At 42.1% G+C, this 22,283-nt stretch overlaps 1 long non-coding RNA gene across 1 annotated transcript in view; it reads left to right on the top strand.

The window, feature by feature from the left end:
• The window catches only part of LOC146802004 (uncharacterized), a 171,924-nt gene that overhangs the window by 98,844 nt on the left and 50,797 nt on the right, over positions 1 to 22,283 (top strand). Inside the window, exon 3 of the long non-coding RNA XR_014967683.1 lies at positions 2,678 to 2,768. This is a non-coding gene — a long non-coding RNA (uncharacterized LOC146802004). The remainder of the gene's footprint in view (positions 1 to 2,677; positions 2,769 to 22,283) is intronic.

Raw genomic sequence — 22,283 nt, 5'->3', positions numbered from 1 at the left:
CTGCTGCTGCATTTGGATGAGCCGAGAGATGGATTCTGCCATCTTGAGAGAGGGCAGAACACAGCATTGTGATAGCTAGATGGCACACTTGACAAGAAGTTGTCATCAGGTGGGAAGTACCCAAGTCTCCCATTAGCTAGTGACCGCCACATCCCCTGAGTGCACTTTCTGGGCATAAAGGAGCACCCCTCACCTCCCTGACATCAGATCTAACCTGTACTGGAGAAGGACTGTGCTGCTGACCTTGGACTTGGCAAAGAGAGGCTGCACTTAAGTTTGGACTTCACCTGCTGATCCTTGGCCTAGAGAAAAGAAGACTGCTTGTGGTGGCATGCTTAAAAAGAAGTAATCCCGAGCCCCAGACGAAGTGGAGACTCAGTCAGTTGGCTGACTTCCTGTTCCAACACCAGGGCCACGAAAGCTGAGGAAGCCTGCCTTGGTGAGTTGGTAGCCAAGATCACCATAGTTCTGCCCTCTGCCGAAGTGCAGGCTGGGAAACTGAGTGCCAACTCTCAAAGGTTGCACCCGAGTCTGCTGGACCCAGGAGAGTTATCGGAGTGCATTTTGTTGCCCTGAAGGAAAGCTATCGGAGAATGTGATCCACTGGTTTCGTTGTGACCAGAGACCCAGTAGTCAAGTGGCAATTGGACATTTGCTGGGCCTATCAGAATTTTCAGGGACATCGACCATTGTGGCCAAAGTTGCCCCACCAAGACCATGAACTGGGGAATAGCGCTGTCAGTCACTCTGTATCCTGCATCCCTTGCATCAGGGCCACTCTAAGAGTCAATGGCAAGTTGCCATTATCACTGGGCTGGAAACAGTTTTTTATTCAAGATAACTAATCTTTGGGCTTTTTTTTAGTCCCCCTGGCCTGCTCCCTGCCAGAGTTGGTTGCCCAAAGTAACTGGAAGTGACCACTCAACTTTGATAAAAGTTTCCCCAAAAAGTTTTGAAGTACCAAACTTGCAGTACTTACCAATGGTTTTTTGTGGTTGCGTATAAAGCTGCGATTTGTTTCTCCAAGTATTTGTATCTCTGGGACCCTGTGGTGGATCTTGTTGGCTAGAAATGTATTTAAAAAATACAGTTTTTTATAAATTGGCATTGCATTTCTTGAGTCTTGTTGCTTTCTTATTCAATAGTTTTGGTGCTGTTTAATGCTCTACACTAACTCCTTTGTCAAAACCTGATTGATCGAAGCCACAGCTACCCCAGGGTTGAGCTAAGGTTTTGCAAACGAGTATGACTGAACCCAAAATGGTATTATGATTGCATTACATAGCAGGGTCACACAACCACTCCATATAGTACACCACTTTCCTCACAACGTTACTCTACACTGATATGAAACGCATTAGCAAAAGTTCAAATTAATGCATTGTCCATGCTGTCAATGGAAAAAAGCAAAAGACACACAATTGATGGACGGAATGCAGAACCAATCAAAACACCCACCCCCAGTCAATAGATCTGGTTTAAATCCATCATTCTTTTGCTCCCCGTGCCACCCCAGTTTAGACCTGGCCATATGCAAATCAGCCTTGGCCCTGTGCCTCATGGGAACAGTCCAGCCCGAACTGCCAAGCCAGGTCCTCCCTGGACCGGAAATAAGCATCCTAGGACCAGTTTCGGGATTTCACACCTCTTCAGCCAGGATAGCTTGAATCCAGTGGCACAGTGAGCCCGGGACCCACGTCTGGGCTTACCCGGCGCACTTAGGGCGATAAAGCAGAAGATACATAATTGATGGACGGAATGCAGAACCAATCAAAACACTCACCCCCAGTCAAGAGATCTGGGTTAAATCCATCATTCTTTCGCTCACCATACCACCCCAGTTTAGACCTGGCCATATGCAAATCAGTCTTGGCCCTGTGCCTCATGGGAACAGTCCAGCCCGAACTGCCAAGCCAGGTCCTCCCTGGACCAGAAATAAGCATCCTAGGACCGGTTTTGGGGTTTCTCCCCTTTTCAGCCAGGATAGCTTGAATCCAGTGTCACAGTGAGCCCGGGACCCACGTCTGGGCATACCCAGTGCACTTAGGGCGAGAAAGCAAAAGACACACAATTGATGGATGAAACACATTAGCGGAAATTCAAATGAATGCATTGTCCATGTTGTCAATGGAAAAAAAGCTTCAGAAAAAAGAAATACCAGAAATCTCGAAAAAGCAACTGAAACGTTAATTCATATTAAATATTTTGCATCTGTCTAAAAATTACATTTTTGTTTCTGTGGGAATATTTCTTAAAGTTTACAGCATGTTTATTAAATTTTATAAATTATTTTTATTTGAACGTTTTCTGCATTTCTGGCTGCCTTAAGGGGTTCAGAGTGATGTGCAAAGTACTTAAACCTGAGATGTTTAATTGTTTTAAAAATTAATGTTATCCTACATATGAATATAAAGATTTTCTCTTTCTAAATAAGTTAATTTTGAATGTATATTTCTTATATTTGTAGCAATATAGGTGTACGTTTGATGTCGTAATGTATATTTATTTAAAAGTATTCTGAAGTAATGGTAGACCTAAGGTCCTCTAATGCTATGTACAAAGTATTACGTTTAATGTTTGATTACGAATAATTAAACCTGCCCTTCTCATAAATTTTAAATTGTGATTGTTTTCTTAAAAATTAAACGATTTGAGTGTATATTTCTTGTACTTATAGCTATTTATTGTGTCATCAAGAATTCATTGGCCTCCTGTGCAATCAACTTTGACCAGCTGATGCAAAGAAGAAAGACCAGCATGCATTATGGGTAGGAATAAAATTGCATGTGTGTGGCTATGTCTCTCACTGGATGTTTATTTATTGTGTTTTATACTGAAAATAGGTTGGAGATACCAAGCTGCCTTGCTTGGTACTCAGCCCTGGGGTGCCCAGCTTGCTTAGCAAACTAGAAACTCTATAATTCCTTTAAAAATGCCTATAAGGACAGTTTTTGGTTAATTTATTAGAGAAATTGTGCTGGAAAATGCACCATGTTGCATTTTCTTTGGGAAAAGAAGGTCCAGCTATGCTCATGGCCCAAAGTTCATTAATTGGTCTTATGACGCACCACTTTTAAATTCCACCAACTGCCACTGCTCTCAGCTGTCTGTACCAAGAAAAACACAATAGAGCTTTAACACCTAAGTGCTACTTTATCTAATGCAGCTTCCCACAAATATGGCTGCTTGCATGGCAGCAAATGGCAAATTCCCAATTTCTACCACCAGATTCTTCCAGCCAAGACGGAAGGGGAATGTTCCTTTGATCAGTTCGGGAAATTTCTCTATACTTTCCTACTTCTCATTAAGTTGACATATTCCAAAGTAAAGATGTTTCTTGTAGCTTGAGCATGGTTTAAAGACACACCTGCACATGTCGGAAGCTCCACGCTATACTGCTTAGTCTGCCACACCTTCTTTCCAAGTTCCAGGGAATTGATCCTGCACCCCAACTATTCTTTGTTAACCTTTGTGGCCGAGTTCCCAAATAAGCCCATATTATACCCAGAATTGTGCATGGAATTCTTGGAGAAGCATGCTTCCTACCATTGCCTCTAGTGCCTTTAAAAGGTGTCGCATTTTGTGTATACAAAATTATTGCAGGACAACTAAGTGTCGTAGTAATGTACTTCTCCCACCTCTTCTGGGCCTGCCTTGATCAGGCGCGCAATGATCATCATTTAAGGTGCATCTTGCAGCCATTATGTCTTACCAAATAGTCCTTTACAAACCCCCTTTGTTCAAAAACCCCAAATTGGAAACTTCTTATTAGGTTTCAGAAAACGTGTTCCCTCCAACTCTCAGACTTTCTCCTCTTTGTGACATAAATATAAACCTATAAAACTCAGGAGTCCACCAATAGATCCAAGGCATAACACCTGCGTACAACATTTATCCTTAGTATGCAAGACAGTGGTTCACTAAGGACTAATTTTATAAGGTATTACTAAGTTTAAAGCAAAGCAAATTGGTAAAAAATGCCTATGTGGTGTCACGACTGTGAAGAGGATTTCGTTACTACATGGTAAAAACGCAGGCGATAATCCTCCAATCTTTCACACAATAGGTTAGGAACAGAGTGGAGAGTGACAACCATCGCTTTAATGTAATTTCTACAAGGACAACTGGGGAAAGGGAGTGAAACTCTGGAGTCTTGGATCATCTTTCACAGACTTTGTTCTCTGGCAACAGGCTATGTCCCCCAGTAGTATAAAATTGTGTGGTGATTTGCCTATTTGAAACACACAAGATAACTCTGTGAATATGGGTACTGATCATACATATGTCTCAGTCCGATCTCCCATGAGTATGTCTTACCTAGTGCTCCAATGACAAAAGCATTTAATGATCCCTGGAGACACCAGGAAAACCAGCTGGGCTTGGGCTCACCAGGACACCAAAATAGAGGAACTGTCTGAAGTAGAGGAATTCTGGTAAGAAGTTTTTTTTAGGTGAATGCAAATAAAACAGCTGAGGGCACATGGTGTAAAGAAAGAAAAACGCAAGAGAGTGCAATAAGGGAAAAACAAAAGTGCAGAAACCAAACAGCGAACAAATTAACACCAGTGGGAACCATAAAACAAAGAAAATTGCTCAGTAACATTGTTCAGGTAATGACACTTCTTAGGCTCCCAAGGAAGTGTTGCACTTGTGATCTTGCTACAGTGATTGGCCTGATTCTTACTCTGTTCTCAGACCTCCTCCTTCATACCTCCAGCCTCCATAGACATGTCCTCCCCTTTTTACAGGAATTCCTGCTACTCTGTTGTTTTTGAGCAAGCTTTATCTTTGCGCAATCTCTTAAAACCTTCAGACCTTTCTTGTTGAATTCTGTTAGTTAAGTCTTGAAATAGAACACTAACCCATTCAATGAAAACAAAATACTTTTTTTCAACTTTCATAACGTGCACAGTAGTCAAAGAACGCTAAAAATTGATTGGTGCCCCCAAGTGATCACACAATGACGAGCAACAAGGATTGTGAATCAAGATGCATACATGCAAACAACCTAGATCAGATAGGTTGGACACGTGACAGTGCCTGAACATGTCCCTTTGGTTAAATAACTCTAGTACTTGTAAAGTGCTGTACACCAGTGCTATGTAATTGACTTCTCATAGTATCTTCAGGCTGTAGCAAAAAAAAAACCAGCTAGGTCAGACTTGAATAAAACTCCCAACAAAGACACACATCATGGACAACAACCGTGCAGTTTATAGAAAGTATGGCACTAGTAGAGGTCCAGTTAAAAGTAGAATTGAAAAAGTCACTTAAGTGTGGTCAAGCAGTGTAGCAGATTGCATTAATATCTTGGTAAATGAGTCCTTGGATAACCACTGTCTGTCTTGCTTATACATGTATAACCACGTACGCATTAAGCTAGTTTGTAAAGCACACTATGCCCACAGGCTTCAAAGGGCTGCCACCGGATGAAAAGGACTTTAGAGAGAAAACAAAGAATTTCAATCAGGGATGAGAGAAAAGCCAAGTTTCCAGTTGCTTGTGCAAGGTCATATAGGAGGTTAAACTCACAGTATGCAGGAGCAGCGTGTTCCACAGCTTGGCCGCTGTGACAGAAAAGGAATGACCACCCAATCTGGCTTTCTGAAATCTCAGAATGTTCACCTTATTCTGCAAGAAAGATCTAAGCTGTCTCTTAGGGCAGTACAAGTGGAATGCTGTCCTCTGGTACAGGCCCCTGGAGGTGGAGGGCAAGATGGACTAGACAGAGTGCTTTAAAAGTCACTCACTTCCTAACTGGTAGGCAATGCAGAGAGCACGGTCCTTCCTTTTCCTAGTTTGCTGAGTGATGACTTGTTGATATTTATATATAATGCATTGCAATAGTCCAAGCTTGAAGTGACTAATGCAATAACTACTGCTACACTAAGATCAGCTGGTAACAGAGGGGAAATCTTTTTCAGCATAGTTGTAATAATTTTTTAAAAACAACCCACGGTCCTATTGACCTAGGAGTCAAAAGTTAAGGGGATTATCAAGAATAACACCCAGGTTTTTTGCAGAGCCAACAGGAGTTGGTAATGGACCGCACATCTCTGGCCACCATAATTCAGACCACACCAAATGTTGTGACCCAAATACCAAGAACTGTTTTTTCGGCATTTAGTTTGACATTTTTCCTTCATCCAGATGCTAAGGTCAGTCATTCAAATTTAGAAATTTTCTGCAGCTGACACCATCTTGTTAGATATTGAGACAATCGGGGTGTCGTCCCTATAGGGTAGCACCTGAAAGCTGAATGATTGCACCAGTTTTGCCAGGGGGTGACAGACCGAATAAACAGTGTGCAGCTGAGGGAAGACCCCTGCAGCACCCCAAATGCGAGCCAGAAATGTTCCGCCCTTCAGTCTCCACAGCAGTCTCCTATTAGTCCGGAAGCGGCCCAAAAGATACAAAGCAGTATCCCTTAACCCTGCTTGGCGCAATCTTTGCACCTAGCGAGTGTGGGATATTGTGTTGGATGCTGCTGACAGATGCAACGTTACCGGGATGGCCGCGCCTCCTTGATCCACTTGGCATTGAATGGTATCTACCCTGGCAACCATAGCAGATGAAGTACTATGACCACTCCAAAAACTATTCTGCGAGGGGTCCAGAAGGTCTTGGATGGTGATAAACTTGGCCAATTGATTAATATATTTTTCAAACATTTTAGTCAGAGCGAGATGGGGCAAAGATTTTTAAGTTTTTCTGAGTCCCCAATTGGTTTCTTTTTGGAGGGGATAACCACTGCCTTCCAGAGTTGGGGAAACAATCCCAATATTAACTGATTAAATCTTTTTCCAGGAAGGTTGCAATCAGATCTGGTACAAGCTGTAAGACTTTGGGAAAACAGGGGTCATCCAGTGAACCTGATGTCAAGTGCATGCAAAGGTTTTTTATCTTCATAAAGGATGTGGGGGAGAAAGTGAACATCATTACAGTGGGAGGCTGATCATCAAAATCCTCTCCCACTGTAGTGAGGAGAGAGTTGTTCTCATTAACCTTAAGCGTAGTTCTTCAAACACACTGCAACATTGTTGTAGAAACATTAGGAATTCTGAACGGGGGAGTGGAGATTTCTTTAACCACTCTGAAGAGTTTATTGGGGGTGTAGCTGGCAGATCTTATTTTATTAACATATTATGAGGATTTTACAGCCACAGTGGTGCTCTTATACATGAGAATCAGGTCTGTTTTTTAAATTTTCCTCAGAAGAGCGAGAAATCCACCATCTTCGTTTTTGCCTCTGGCATTTCCACCTGAGGTCCTTTAGTTCATCAAAGTACCAGGGTGCAGAAGCTTTAATTCTAGTACCAGTCTTGTTTATAATAGGGGCAACTTGTTCAATAGCGGCTGTCACCCATGTATTGAAATCATCGGCCATAAATTCCTGTGAGCGGTTGTTATTCACCAATGCTGCACTAAGGGCCCGTTCCATAGCTCTGGAGGAGATTTTACTTCAGCTTCTATAAGATATGAGCTTGCACTGCGACCGTTCTTTTCCCTTTTGAAGAAGGATTCTAAAAGGTACCGCTTGATGGTCTGTCCAGTTAGTGTGAGGGTGTCTCCCAGCTCCAATGCCAAATGATTGGCAAACATTCCATCCAGCATATGGCCAGCTGTGTGGGTACGAGAATTTACCAGTTGAGAAAAGCCAAAGTCCTTCATGAGCCCTACAAAGGTGACAATCAGTGCACTCCTTATCTTCCAAATGGAAGTTAAAGTCTCCTAGTATAGTGACATTAGGATTCGCAATGTAAGGTTCCAGAACTTGAACCCAGGCCGCGCTAAACTTAATTCGAGAGCCAGCAGGGGCGGTAAACAAGGAGACCGGAGAGGGAGAGATTATTGTTGACTTTAAGTCTATACCGCACAACTGCACAGATGTCTTGAGGGCCCGCTCTAATTGACTCTAGCATGCTCATCACCAAGTTTCTTGAGATAATAGCTAATCCCCCACCTTTGCGAGTGGATCGATCAAGTCTGACAACAGTATATCATGGAGGGGTGGCTGCCACTAAATCAGGTTCTGAGTCCTCCTTTGCCCCGGTTTCAGTATGAACAGACAATATAGGTCCTGGGTTAGGATTAACTCACAAATACCCATACTGTTTTTCAAGGTGTGCTTTCTTTGTACAAAAAGAACAATTGATGGACAGAATGCAGAACAATGTCATATATTCACCCCAGTACAGAGATCTAGGCCTAAATCCATTGTTTTGTTGCTCCCCATGCCATTCCAGGTTGAACCCAGCCATATGCAAATCAGTCTTGACCCTGTGCTCAGTGGGAGCAGTCCAGCCCAAACTGCCTGGCCAGACCCTCACTGGACTGGAAGCAAGCATTCTAGGACCGGTTTCGGGGTTTCACCCCTCATCAACCAGGATAGCTTGACCCCAGTGGCATGGAGAGCACAGGAGCCACGTCTGGGCATATCCGTCCCACTCAGGGTGACAAATGCAAAAATACAATTGATGGACAAAATGCAGAACAATGTCATACATTCATCCCAGTGGGAGGACCTGGCTTGGCAGTTCAGGCTGGACTGTTCCCATGAGGCACAGGGTCAAGACTGATTTGCATATTGCTGGGTCCAAACTAGGGTGGTGTAGTGAGCAAAAGAATGATGGATTAAACCCAGATCTTTGTGACTGGGGGTGAACGTTTTCATTGTTTAGCATTCTTTCCATGAATTGTTTCTTTTGCATTTTTGACTCTAAGTGGGAAGGGTATGCCCAGAAATGGGTCCCTTACTCGCAGCGCCACTGGATTCTAGCTAGCCTGGCTGATGAGGCGTGATGCCCAGAAACCGGTCCCAGGATTCTTGTTTCCTGTCCAGGGAGGACCATGCTTGGCAGTTCGGGCTGGACTGTTCCCATGAGGCACAGGGTCAAGACTGATTTGCATATGGCTGGGTCCAAACTGGGGTGGCGTGGTGAGCAAAAGAATGATGGATTAAACCCAGATCTGTGTGACTGGGGGTGAATATTTGCATTGTTCAGTATTCCACCCATCAATTGCTTCTTTTCCTTTGTTTGTACAACATCTATTCTGGTAGGCAGCTTTCTTGATAGCTATTACTTCAATATGCAAGACTAATGATCTTCAGGCACTGTGTATCCATGAACCAAGAGCAGTGTTCATAAGAATGATCATGGGAATCCATCCAGATTTCTTACTAAGTTAGAGCCAGTTTTCCTTACTAACCAATCTGTTTTACCTACTTTTTCCCAAAAAGAAGTTTATGCAACAGAGATCTTTATAAATGTTGGATGTTAAAATGGTTTTGTTTCTCTACTTGGCAAAATCAAAAATGCTGGGGAAAAACAAACCGCGTTTTGTCACTTGAGCTTGGTCGTACTGGTTTTACCACATCTTTCCAGTCTACTTGTAGGTAAAACATTTCCTACTTTATCTTATTTTAAAATGGTAAAAAAAATCCCACAAGCCGTAGAGAAGCTACTAAAGTCTTTTTGGTAATTATTCCAAATTCTGAGATTTGCATGCTTTAGTTTACTATTTATACCAGAATAGGGCATTATTGTCTTAGTTCAGAATATATTTAACACCACTCATTTTCCAGTATTGCCTTGCTCTTCTGTTCGATGATATATATCTATCAGTGATCATCCCATGAAGTAGAGACAAAGGCTAGCTCCTTGTAATCATAGCTCTCTTCCAGGGCATATACCTCAAAGTCCTGGGCAATGATTCGTCCCGCCAATGTGCGGAATGCTAGAGCATTTTGCAAATATATATATATTGGGACTGTCTTTATTGTCCAGAGTGTCCATTAGATTATGCACCGACAAGGATCAATGCCTTTAAATTTGTGAGGAAATTAAAGCTTTTAAAAGTGCACACTCAACAACAAACCAAGTAACAGACCCAACCTGGTAACAGATTTGCTCAGGGACTATTGAAGACAATATAACTATTGCGCCCTTGTCCCTGTTGAGAACCATTAGACAACTGGAAAGTGAAAATGAACAGCCCAATATCCAGTTGACAGATCTTGACATTATACAGGAGCATAATATGGAGGTATTGGGGGCTGCATCTACCCCCTTCCAACCACGCTCAAGGACCATGCCTACTTCTACAAGAGACTCTGACACCTTCCATGATTCAATAGTGGAAGAAATAAAGAAATTAGACATGAAAGTCAACTCAAAGAATAGGAAGAAACCACTTGCCATGTGGAAGTAGGAGAATCTAGTAGCAAAACTGAGAAAAAGTAAGCACATTGTGATATGGAACTCTGATAAAGGGAGTTGGATGAATGATGGCCTCTTATCATATGATGAATATTTATTCTTGGGAAATACTGCTTTAATTCCAAAAGTCCACAAGAACGCACTCAACCCACCAAGGTGGCCCAAATAATTTCAGCTAAAGGAAGCTCGATGAACACCTCTAAATACATTGGTTTGTTTTCTTCAGTGATATGTAAAAGAATTACCAGCGAATGTAAAATGCAATGGGGACTTTGAAGTTGATATATGCTATTCCTATTGAAAAAGATTTTGTGTTAATTGCTATGGACGTCACAGCGTTGTACACAAGTGTATCACACACAGATGGTTTGAGAGCTATGCTCCATTTTCTTCAAAGCAGATCAGTCACCCTTCACAGTCATATTCAGATGTAATTAACCATGGCTAAGAGGTGTCTGGAAGGCTGCTTCTTCATGTTTGGGGGAGAGCTGTACCAACAGATATGTGGAACTGCAATGGGCACCTGTTTTGCCCCCAGTTATGCATGTGGGCTGGTGGGAGTAACAGGTGCTCTGCAGGGACATTGAAGAAACATGGGCAGAACACATCATAATCTGGACCAGATTTATAGATTATCTGTTTGTGGTGTGGAAGGGGTCTGTAGACTCGGCGGAGCAGTTTATACGAAATTTGAGCATCAATGATCTAAATTCACATTTCATGTATGACATAAGCACATCCATGGTAACATTCCTTGATATAGAGGTGTATGTGCATGAAGGGAAACTGGAAACGAGGTTACAATGGAAAAAACACAGCAGGGAACACAACCCTCCATGCCTCTAGTTTTCATCCTAATCACACAAAGATGGGTATTCCATATAGTGAAATTACGCGTGCTAGAAGAAACTGCAGCACAGATCATGGCCTGAAAAAATGCTAGGATGAGATGGAAAGCAGGTTTGGTTACAGTGCCACAGTAGTAAAGGCAGTACGAAAGGCGACAAACAAAAAAAAAGGGGGGAAGCAATTTTGTTTTCCAAATCGAACACAATGAAAACAAAAGGAGCGCAGGCAGCAATGAGATTTTTAACACCTTTTAATAGCCAAGAAAAAGAAACAAGAGCACTTTTGAGAAAAAATTGCACATGGTTAAATCAGATCCAGTAATAGGGAAATTAGTGCCAAAATATCCGTTAATTACATACAGGAGGGCACTATTCCTGAAGGATGCAGTAGCATGGAGCAGCTCGGAGACACAGCGTTGGTTACTACATCAGCCATGCTTCAGAAAATGCTCACGCTGCATGGCCCGCAGTATAGTACAAAACACCATGACATTTCTGACCCTTTTAACACAAGAGCAGTGAAAATCAAGGGAGCATTTTGACTTGCACATGAAATTTAATGTATGTAGGAAGCACTACACTGCTGGTCCATAAGAGAATATTACAGCACATGAGGGCGATCACAAACGATGAACATACATATCCAGTGGCACGGTATTGTAAAATGTTTCATCAGAAAGACTCCAAACAAATCAAGTATTTTGTGATAGATGCAGTACCTGCCAGTAAAAGAGGGGGTGACCGCACTAAATTGTTGAGAGAACTGAAAATGAGGTACATCATCAATTTAGATTGTAAAATACCTAACGTTTAAACTACCATGAGGAGTTACATTCAAGTCTCTAAAGAGAGGAAGATGACAGGACAAGAATATTATAACATGAGCATCATATCTTGTCCTTCTTTACAACTTCTCTCTCTTACTTTGTCTTTTTTTATTCTTTTCACCAGTGTGAGATAGATACAGGATTTTAGTTCATACAACCTATAAAGTCAGTAATATGACCCCATGAAAGCATGTGCAAAATAAATGTACCTGGTAGATAACAGAAAGTGACTACATGTAGGAAGAGAAATTAACAGCATTTGATTAATTGATTCCTATGAATAGCTAAGTTTGCATGTCCAATAACCCACAAGGGATTAACTCCTAGTCAGTAAATTGTAGAGAAGAGTGACTACAATTGGAGAGGAGCCATGCAGTGATGGGATCAGTGATACATCAGGAATGATGGGAAGATCACTAAAGCACTCGCCAGTAGATACATTATAAATTAGCCAAAATGAAATGCTGGATATGAATGTAGTGGGAATACCAATCATGAAAGTTCAATTGCGCATAGAGGGGAGGTAACTGATTGAGAAAAAATGGTGTGTATCCATCATGACAATGAATTATTATGAGAAACAACATCCCCACTATATAGAAGAATTGGAGGCTGTACACCATTATGGCACTTGCCTACAATGAGTAACATCATGGTATGTGTTAGAGCAATGTATATAGGGTGCGTATAAATAATGAACTAAAGTGTAAAATTCAATGAACAATAGAAGTCAAAGTATTGTATCTATAGAATATGAACTATGGATAAATTGTGGAAGAAAATGTAACCAGTGTGCTGATTACCGATGTAACATCAACAAACGATAGTCTTGCGTCAATCTCCACGAAGGGCAAAAACATAAAAACAATGACACAACACGTGCATGGCCGGTGACCAAGGCAGCTTGCACAGCTGAAACGCGTTATGGTAGAAGGCGAATAAAGCAAAAATAAGTAACTGCATTGGTGTCTTCTTTGTTTCGTTTGAAGATAATTCAAGAGCGATCGCAATAGATACAAACACTTTTTGTAGAGAAAGTGTATATACAAAACAAAGTATTTTGCAGCCTTATGAATGCTAGAAATGGCCAATTTTCCTTTATTCTTTCATTCAAAAATATCTCCAAATATTTGAAAAAAGAAACATGATTGGAATGCAGGTCAGTGGCAGCAGGTAGGCTTCACAAGTAAAGCATAAAAAACTGCCACTGTGATTTTAATGGCCTCACCCTTCCTCCAGAGTCCCATCATGCCCAAGATGTGACGGGTCAGTTCATTTTTCGGCTCCTAGCAACAGGATCGTCCAGGCTGGAGAGATTTTTCACGTAATTTCTGACATGAATATTTTAAATTTTCCAATCAGAATGCCTTCACTTTATGTGAAGTGCCTTGCCTGTGTCAAGAAAAAAGCCCAGTTTAATCCAATGACTTCTGTATAGTATGCATTCCAGAGAATCGCCATCCTGAAGACTGCAGACATTACCAAAAAATGTCCATGAGAACCCTGAAGGATAGACTGTACAGCCTGCAGGAGAGAATTCAGGAGGCAGCATCAGGAAGTCACATGGGGAAGTTTTGCCATCTATCTCTGTACCCTCCTGTTGTTTGAGGGACAATCCTAGGGGTATATTTAAAAAGCATAGGAGGAAAGAAGAGCCGATCCCATTCAATATCGAGGCCTTCAATGTCAAACAAGTACTGTGGCAAAATGCTCAACATCGAGGCATGGTATATTCATGACATCGAAATAGATGTTGAGAAGGCATAGAAAGTCGACGTCGAGACCACCTTTGACTTCAAGGTCACCTTAATCGCTGTCAACACCAAGGAGACCCTCTCCATCAACATCAACACCACAAACCAGCTTCTGTCTCTTCAGAGGCCTTGAAAGGATTGACGCCATCATCATAAAAAAAGGAGAATATCACTTTCTTCAGACTCTTACTCCAGGGCATAATCCCCAACCAGAGAAGTAGTGAAAGGTCCAGTTCCATTAGGATCTCTAGAAGACAAACCCCTTCAGATTCATCTCACACTTTAAACTGCTCCTCTGTCAGAGACTACTCACAAACTTTATCTAATTCTCCTCCAGCGAGAATATCACTGGTTGATTACATCAATACCTTCAATGAGGTATTAGAAATGTGGAGCAACAAAGCACAACGTACCTATCCTGACTCCTACCACAACTAATTCAGTGATTGAGACACCACATCAAAGGGCCTCCTCTAGAGCCTTATTGGTCTTGGTTCCAGGTCTGTTGGAACCTGTAATGCGATGTTTGTATCACCAGTTTCTGCGTGATATGCTCCTAGTAGGTTGCTGAAAAAATATAGAGCACTAGATGAGGACCCTCTATTCCTTAGTACTGATCCTCCTCTGGACTCGCATTGTTTCTGGGGCAAATAAATCTTATTCCATTGCACCTTCCTCCACTGTTCCAGCTGAGGGTTTATATATGGATAGAGTCAATGGTAAGACAAATGTGTGCCACAGCAGCCACAAGCACAAACACATCAAGTACCACAGCCTTACTAGGCCGCTATGATATATCCCTTTAGGACTATTTACTTAGGTGTATATAATAGCAACCAAGGGAGGGGAGACAGGATTTTCAGGAAACCCTTCAGAAAGGAATACTGGTGTCCAAGAAAATTATAAGAGCTGCTGCAGATTCCACCACCTTATCTGCTCATGGGTATTAAAGCATAATTGTTCTTGCACACAGTGCCTGGCTGGACTCCCGGGATTAAAACCATAAGGCATAAGCCATACAGACTTTGTAATCTTCCATTTTGAGGCAATTCACTTTTTGGGCTCTCGTGCAGATCATGAGATAGCTCACATGAAGTCAGAAATGGACATTTTTAAATGCAGTAGACCTCGAGGGAGAAATTTAAGAGAACCGATTAGCCTTTTGATAGGAGATATTTCCCACAGTGGGTTAAAGTCCCTCAAATGGCAACTACAATAGAAGCGACAACAACAGAGTTAGCCTTTCCAGTAACAGTAGACATCGCCCACCGCAGGTAAGCCTCCCCAAAACCAAAAAGACCTTACTACCCTCCTCTTCGTTAATCATTCCGGAAGGGAGGGGGTGTATCTTAAATCATCTACAAGAGTGGCAGAATGTAATAAGTAACAAATGGATTGAATATTGTTCAAAATGGATATTTGTTTGATTTCAAGTCTCCTCTACCTAGTGCACCACCAAAGACATCTGTCCAGTATCATTGACATTTGCTTCAAAAGGAAGTGAACACCTTACTTCAAAATACAGTGGAGGCATCTTACCAAAAAGAAACAGGAATTTCGTTTTGGCACTTTCTGATGCAAAATAAAGGACTAAGGTGAGAATTCACACCCGTTCCTGATCTACGATTAACAAACACGTGTGAAGAAAGGAAGGTTTTGAATTTTGGCATTGCACGAGATCTTTTCCCATCTAGGGGCCTGGATATGAGCAATAGATCTTCGAGGTGTTTAATTTTCATATTACGATTATGTAGAAACACAGTTTCTAAGCTTCGAATAGCAAAGGTCACTACTAATTCAGAGTTCTACTGTTCGTACTAAAGTCAGCTCCTATTTTTTCAAAGTGCATGGCTGTAGTAGCTGCTTACCTCCAAAATTTGAAGAGCTTCATCTACCTGTACCTAGACGATTGGTTAATAAAATAAGCATCTCTGGGCCTAGTAATGAGGCATTTCAAACAAGCAGTGGACAGCTTGCAAAATCTCAGTTTAAGAATCAACTTTCAGAAGTCAACAAATACTCCAGTGCAAAGGATTCACTATACGAGGGCGACATTAGGCACTATTCTTACAAAAGTTTCTTCAGAGAAGAGACTCCAATCTATCTGAAAGAAATGTAGCTGTGTGAGGAATACACTCCTTCTAACTGCTCGACAGATTTTTTTCATTACTAGGTCGATCGTGTCATGCATATTTTAATATCAAATGCAGGTTTCGTTTTGAGGTCATTACAGCAATGCCCAGAAGACCAATGGAACCAGAAATCAGAAAGCTTGGAGAACAAGTTAGTTATCCCCAGAAGCGCTCCAATTATTGCCTTCATGATGTCAAGAAACCAACTTGGGAAGGAAATACCTTTCAAGAGGACAATCTGCAACAAATCGTTTTGGCAGATGCTTCACTAATAGGATGGGGTGCTCAAATGGCCTATCTACATATACAGGGATCATGGTCCGAGTCAGAGAGGGAGAAGTTTTACTTCCAATCTATTAGAGTTGAGAATTATCCATCTAGCTCTGAAATTATTCTTCCCATCATTCAGGACAAGTACCCTTCTGAATCAAATGGACAATATAATCAAATTGATAATATAAACAAACAAGCCGATACTCTCAGACGACTAATGCAAGAAAATTGCAACTCAATCCTCAGTATAGAAGTGAGAAGCATCTTCAAAGAATGGGACTATCCACAAGAATACCTATTTACAGATGCAAACAACAAAAAAGTTCAAACTTCGGCACAACATATATATGTATATGCTATTTCTGTAGCACAAACCCAGCCAAAATGCAACAGAGTGCTATACATGGTCAAAGACAAGCATAAAGAGAGTAAGCTCAGTGTGGATGGCTGTTGCATTGTGATGTACTGTCCTTTAAAGAGATGTCTTCAACCCTTTCCTAAACTGAAGCAGCATTTGGGTGGCCCTGATGGATTCGGAGATGTTGTTCTAGATCCTGGAGGCATTGATTAAAAAGGCCTGCTGTCTTGTTTTTACTGTTTTTTTACACTTCTTAGACTACAGTCTGATGGTGTCCTGGCTGCGGGTGCACCGACATTCACCAGAAATGGCGAGCTTGTCAGCAAGAGAAACAGGGGCACCGGTCATGATAGATTTGTAAATGATGCAGCTGGTTTTGAAGATAGTGCCGGTCAGCAAGGGATGCCAATGTAGTTCCATCTGGCTGTGGGTGATGGGATTTTATTTCGGCTGGCTCTGGGTGAGACATGGTGCAGAATGTATGATGCCCACAAGGGGTGCCAGTGTGGAGGTTGGAGAAGGGCATTACCACTTTCCAGATGCAACGGTACAAGCACTTGAACAGCAGTTCTGAATTCACTTTCTGGAAGAAGCGGTTTGACTTTCTTTAGAAAAGAGAGCTCGTACCAGGCCTTCTTTGTTTTTGGCAATGTGTTCCATAAGGGTGAGGTTGGTGTCCAGGGTGATTCCAAGTGAATTAGCATTGAAGCCATCAAGGTTCACGTTTTATTTAGCTTGGTTTTTTAATATATCTTGTTTATTGTTCTTGGCAAATATATATAAACTTCTTTATTCGGCTTTGCACATTGGAAAACCATAAAAGTAGCAATTAATAGTACATTTTCACACAGAAAAATCAACTTATAAAATAGAGTTTCAAAATACACAAGAATTAATATTCTAAAATCATAGAATCAAATTATTTCATTCTAGAATCAATGTAGTTTTAACAAATATTTCCTGTGCTTCATAATTGATTTAAAAAAATTAAGACATGATAGCAAACCGATTCAGATTCCAACATTTGAAGGCGTAACATTGCAGGGCGACATTGTCTGAGACCCCAACGCCTTAATAGTGGTAGTAGCCATATTTTCTGGTGTGGATGATGGAATTTACAAAACAATATTGTGTGTAGATTGGACTGTATTGATTCCTCATCACAAGGACAAACAGTGAGACTTAAGTCCCACCTATTTCTCTTGGGGAAAGCTACTAATCTGTAAAAGAAATCTAATCTGAATCTTGTCAGTAGCATTCTATCATATGTACTGATTTGAAGTGTTAAATAAGGGTGAATGGAGAAGGTGGTCTGGATACTGTTAGCATGGAGGACCGAGGATTTTGTTGAATCAGAGATCAGCCTCAAGGACTCTAGATGACTCAGGGCCAGTAGTTTCAACTCTCTCTTTGGTAGATCAATAATATCTTCAGGTTCAAGATAATATTTCTCCATACCAAGATCTTTAAAAAAGTTTCTGACATACCGGAGCCAGGTTATCTTTTTTGTTTGATCAAGAGCCATTGAATCCGCCACGATTGCCTGTGTCAACGCATTCTTGTCAGAGATCCAAATGCGGCGCCAAAGCAATAGTGGTTGGATCATTATTAGGTCCTTTAAATACGGAATTCCCAGTTCCAAGTGAGATGCGTAAATTGATGTGTGTCTTGGGGTTGCTAGAAGGAAGCTGAGGAAAGTATTTTCTGCCACCTGAAGGGCGCTAACGTCTACATGTCCCCAGACACCTGCCCCATATAGCGCTATAGCCTGACACTTTGCGGTATAAATTTTTAAAAGCTCCATCGGTGCCCTCCTCCCCAGTCTCTGAGAGAAGCCCATCAGGGCCACTGTGGCTCTTTTAAAAAGATGACACCTAGCTTCTATAGCTGGCCGCCAATTCAGCCTTTCATCAATCATGATACCCAAATACGGGCACTGGGCAGTTACCTCAAGTTTTTGGTTGTTGAGATAAATATCCTTTACTCGTTTTTTCCCACTGCCTGCTACCATGACAAACGTTTTTTTTACGTTCACAAGTAGGTCCAAACCACCCATAAAATCCACGTACTTATTCAGGGAGGTCTGTAATTCGCGTGGGGTACGCGCCAAAATGACCGCGTCATCTGCATAAAGCAGAGCGGGAATCAGGCGCTGTTTTACCCGTGGGAGATCCAAGCCCCCCCTCAACATCGCTTCTTCCAGACCGTTAGTGTACAAAGAGAAAAGAAAGGGGGCCAGGACACACCCTTGCCTGACTCCGCGCTCCACTCCAAAAGACGCTGTCAGCTCCCCCTTCACGCCATAGCGCACCCTCGCCGAGGCTTTGGAATAAAGCTCTCTTAGAAAGTCTAAGAGGGGGGGCTCCACGCCCATTTGTCTCAAGACCATCCAGAGTTTAGCATGTGACACGCAGTCGAAGGCAGCGGACAGGTCTACATACACCATGTAGACCGTGTCCTTCTTTGCTTGGATATATTTACCCATTATTAAACTAAGATTAAGGGCCTGCTCCACTGTTCCAAAACCCTCCCGAAATTGGAGATCAGAAATAATGCCTCCCTTTTCAGCCCACTGCCGTAGTCGCTCTAGCACGACCCTGCCAACGACTTTGCCCAGAGAATCCAATAATGAGATGGGGCAATAGCATGTGGGGTCTTGACGGTCCCCCTTTTTAAAAATTGGGACCATAATAGACTTGGTCCAGGATTTTATCAGACCCACTTTTGCGGCTGCGGTACACACTCTAGTAAGAATGGGGGCCCAGAGATCCTGATTAAATTTAAAAAGATCCACTGGGACCCCATCTGGGCTTGGGGCTTTACCGTTTTTACTTAATTCCAATGCCACTAGTACCTCAGATGTCAAAATACAATGATATTGGATATTCAACTGTTGGATAAATAATATCTGTTCCAACTGGATTTGCTGTGTTTTTAAAAATTTTGGCAAAATGGGAAACCCACATGTCTTCCTCTATGGCCACTTCTATCTTGGGACTGTTATTGTCTAATAGATAGGGGGATTTAACTGTTCGCCAGAAGGCCTCACTGTTTTTAGAGACGGCACTAGTGTGCAGATCATCCCATAATTTCTGTTTTAATTCTTGTATTCTTTTTTTGTGTGCCTGTCCGTATTGCTGTCTAAGGAGATGAATCTGTTACGAATCTCTGTCTGGTTTATTTAGGGCCACCTTTAATTTAGTTAGGGCCACTGTACAGCTATGATTGAACCACCCTCTGGTAGTCGAATTCGGTAATTTTACTGCTAGAAGTCCCTTAATTTTCTCTAATATTTGTGAGAAGTTTCTTAGGACTTCTTCATCCGTTACTGATAGGTCCAGGCATTTAGTTATGTTTAAATATGCCTCCTTTACCAATTTAGCAGTAATTACAACAGGATTGATCTTCTCCCACTTTAGGGTATATCCATTTAGCTTACCTAGCTCCAGTTTATTCTGGGCAAGAGTTTTAGATATGACGGCTGTTAGGGGTTGGGAGTTAATTAAATGAAGATCCATCCTCAAGGCAGAGTGATCGCTTAATGTGTTAGTCAGGACCTCAAAGGAGCTGGCTCTGCACAACAATCCAGGCGACAAAAGGATAAAGTCAACTGTAGTTTTGCAACCCCTTCCCACATAGGTTGGTTGCAAAAAATGTGAGCCTCCAGTTGGCTCATTTGCTATTGAAAGTTCCAGAACGGATAGTACATTATTCATAGCAATCCTTACCTTAGTGTGGGCAAAATGCATGAGGGGAGCATCATATTCGTCGACTATCCCACAACAATTTTTTCCATTTTGTGGGCATGGATGCAGATTAAAATCTCCTCCCCATAGAAGATGAACCACCGCCTTAGTTTGAAGACGATGGATTAATTTCGCCTGAATGTCAAGGAGAAGAGTCAAAAATTGATCTTCCTCTAGGTTATTGTAGAGATTAAGCACAAGGATAGACTCTTTCTTTTTAAAAGAGAGAGAAAGTAATTGAAAATTCGAATCATAATCAACCATAGAAGCTTTTAGATGGTTCAAGGTATTTGCAATATACATAGTCAGCCCTCCCTTGGGTCTACCTACATCACTACCCAGAGCTGGGACAAAATAAGTTTTATAACCCAAAAGGTGGAGCTCCGTGGTAGACCACGTCTCCTGTAAACAGATGATACTACCCTGCTCCAAGAAGTTCAAAGCAGTCCTGTCCTCCATTTTGAGGCGAAGGCCCGCAACATTCCAGGATAAAATAGATAAGGGCTGTAATTCTGTATTAATCGCCAGAGATTCGTCTCCCGCAGCAATGATTTTTACTTTGGGCGCTAAATGGGGTGGCTTAGGGTTAATAGGTTCGGTCGCCATTGATGGTCAATCGACCATTTCAAGGCCGCTAAACCTGTTCATCGTCGGGATAGTGAACCAAGGATCCCTACGAGGCAGCTCTCTATAAGCCCTCCTCTGTATGTTCTGACCCCATTCATCCCAACCTCCTCCCTGATGACATGTCCCCACTGTATACCTAGAATTGTCATGGTCGTGGTGACGAGGGCCCGCTATTTGACTTAGGTTGCCATTTTCACTATAACGAGAAGCTACTACTTCCCGGGGGCTATCATAGTTATTAAAAGGATTATTACGATGTTGAGAAGGATAAAAAAAGGAGAGTCGCTTGGTGCCTATACCTCCTTTTGGGCTCGAATGCTCCCAAGAGCAGATATGATCTACCACTCGAGGGTCATCCAATGTAATCACGATGCAATCTCCTGATATTAATTTTCTGCCATTTCCTACCCAGGGGATCCTGCGTGCCATCAAGATCTTACATGACCGATTTGGTAGAATAGGACGATTAATGTTTAGCCAATGTCGTACTTTATTTATCAAAGACCACGTAGGTTCTGCGTTATGTTCCACCAGCTCGGGCACGCCTATCATTACAACTACAAAAGGGCATGCTTCCGGTGGCATATCGACAGTAAGTCTAGCTTCAGGAGGTCCCCCGGGGCCCCCACCCCCCCCGTTGGATACTGGGGCCGGAGTTTTTAGAACAGGTGTTTTTGAAGCCCGAGTTTTGGGCACAGATTTTTTAGGTTCCAGGGTTGTGGGCACCGGTGTTGTTTCCAACGGAGGATTACCCTGGGATGAGGTTATGGCAACGCTAGTGGAAGTTTTTGCTGCCCTGTTGGTATTTACTATTTCACAGGGTATTGATTTAGGTGTTACATCTAGGGGTGTAGGTGCATTCGTTTGTAAAGCTGCAGGCTTAAAAAAAGTCTGTTTCTTACCCCCCGTTATTTGGGCCCCCGACACTTGCTTCAAATTTGTGAGGTTTATACATTTAGTTAGTTGGATCTCTATCTGTAATAATCTAGCTTCTATTGGAGCGAGAGAAGTTTTCAGTAGATCTGCGATATTATTTAACAATTGCGAGTTATTGCTATTGGTTATTTCCTTTGTAAAATGTAATTGAGAGGGAGATTCCAGGCAAATGAAGTCTGGGGTGTGATGTACAGAATGATTAATAAACTTAGAATCTACAGCCTGTTCGTCTCCAGAGGGTGCGTTCTCTTTTCTACTATGCGTGTCGCTACTCTCATTGGGGATGGAATTTTTCGCCTTTTTCTTTCTTTTCTTTATAGCGCCCTCCCTCCTCCCCATTGCTTGCCTTGTTTCATCTGGTGTAATTTGGGGAGCCAGTTCTGGCGACCTTTCTAAGTCTGAACTTATCTGGAGATCAGAAAGCTGGGGGGCCAACAGGTCCACATTGTTTGGTAGGCTACGCCTACCCTCACAAAGCGCCCTTCGCCCAAAATTATTTTCTTTTACGGGGGATCTTGCGTCTGCTAGTTTACCCATGGAGGATCTTTTAGCGAGTGCTAAA

Source organism: Triturus cristatus, chromosome 8 (assembly GCF_964204655.1).
Source record: "Triturus cristatus chromosome 8, aTriCri1.1, whole genome shotgun sequence".
NCBI classification, from domain to species: Eukaryota; Metazoa; Chordata; class Amphibia; order Caudata; family Salamandridae; genus Triturus; species Triturus cristatus.
The sequence above is the reverse complement of the archived record's forward strand: the minus strand, read 5'-3'. Positions and strand labels throughout refer to the sequence as shown.